The following is a 1,522-nucleotide window of genomic DNA, read 5'->3' on the forward strand; positions in this document are numbered from 1 at the left end:
TGGCGTAAACCCGGGAGGCGGAGCTTGCAGTGAGCTGAGATCCGGCCACTGCACTCCAGCCTGGGCGACAGAGCGAGACTCCGTCTAAAAAAAAACAAAGAGTTTAGGATTTGTTTACAATCCTGATTCCTCCCCTAGACTAAGGGTATATAGTCAAGTGTGTTCAAACAAAATTTTTTTCTAGAGACAGGGTCTCTGTCATCCAGGCTGGAGTGCAGTGGCATAATCATAGCTCACTGCACCCTCAAACTCCCAGGCTCCAGTTATCCTTTTGCTTCAGCCTTCTGAGTAGTTGGGACTATAGGCGTGTACTACCATGCCTGGCTAATTAAAAAAAAATTTGGCCGGGCGTAGTGACTCAAGCCTGTAATCCCAGCACTTTGGGAGGCCAAGGCAGGTGGATCAAGAGGTCAGAGGTCAAGAGATCGAGACCATCCTGGCCAACATGGTGAAACCTCACCTCCACTAAAAATACAAAAGTTAACTGGGTCTGGTGGTACCCACCTGTAGTCCCAGCTACCTAGGAGGCTGAGGCAGGAGAATCGCTTGAACTTGGGGGTGGGGACGTTGCAGTGAGCCAAGATCGTGCCACTGCACTCCAGCCTGGGCAGCTGAGCGAGACTCCATCTCAAAAAAAAAAAGATTTTTTTTTTTTGGTTGGGCATGCTGGTTTACACCTGTAATCCCAATGCTTTGGGAAGCCGAGACTGGAGGATTGCTTGAGCCTGGGAGTTTGAGACCAGCCTGGGCAACAGAATGATACCCTACCTAAAAAAAAGAAAAAAAAAAATTTTTTTTTTCTGTTTTGCACTTCCTCGGCTGGCCATGGTGGTTCATGCCTATAATTCCAGCACTTTTGGCAGGCTGAGGCAGGAGGATCGCTGGAAGCCAGGAGTTCAATAATAGCCTGGGCAACAAAGCAAGACCCTGTCTCTATTAAAAAAAAGAAAAGAAAAAATTGGTTGGGCACTGTGGCTTATGCCTGTAATTCCAACTTCCAACACTTTGGGAGGCTGAGGCGGGAGAATTGCTTGAGCCCAGGAGTTTGAGACCAGGGTGAGCAACTTGGTGAAACCCATTTCTACTAAAAATACAAAAATTAACCAGGTGTGGTGGCACGTGCCTGTTGTGCCAGCTACTCAAGAGGCTGAGGTGGAAGGATCACTTAAGCTCGGAAGGTTGAGGCTGCAGTGAGCCATGATGTGCCACTGTACTCCAGCCTGGGTGACAGTGAGACCCTGATATGGAGCAGATTACCACGTTCTCTGCACAAGAATGACATGCAAACTTGTGAAGTGTTCTATATTTTTAAAAATTAAAAAAAAATTTTTTTTTTAGGGATAGGATTTTGCTGTGTTGCCCAGGATGGTCATGAACTCCCATCCTCAAGTGATCCTCCTGCATCAGCCTTCAGAGTAGCTGGGATTAGGCTGGGCGTGGTGGCTCACGCCTGTAATCCCAGCACTTTGGGAGGCCGAGGCGGGTGGATCACGAGGTCAGGAGATCGAGACCATCCTGGCTA

At 48.3% G+C, this 1,522-nt stretch overlaps 1 protein-coding gene across 1 annotated transcript in view; it reads left to right on the forward strand.

Annotated features, from left to right (window-relative positions):
- MARS (methionyl-tRNA synthetase) overlaps nucleotides 1-1,522 on the forward strand; it is a 26,800-nt gene that overhangs the window by 19,703 nt on the left and 5,575 nt on the right. The window lies entirely within an intron of this gene.

The sequence above is a fragment of the Mandrillus leucophaeus genome, unplaced genomic scaffold (assembly GCF_000951045.1).
Source record: "Mandrillus leucophaeus isolate KB7577 unplaced genomic scaffold, Mleu.le_1.0 Scaffold332, whole genome shotgun sequence".
In the NCBI taxonomy this organism is placed as follows: Eukaryota; Metazoa; Chordata; class Mammalia; order Primates; family Cercopithecidae; genus Mandrillus; species Mandrillus leucophaeus.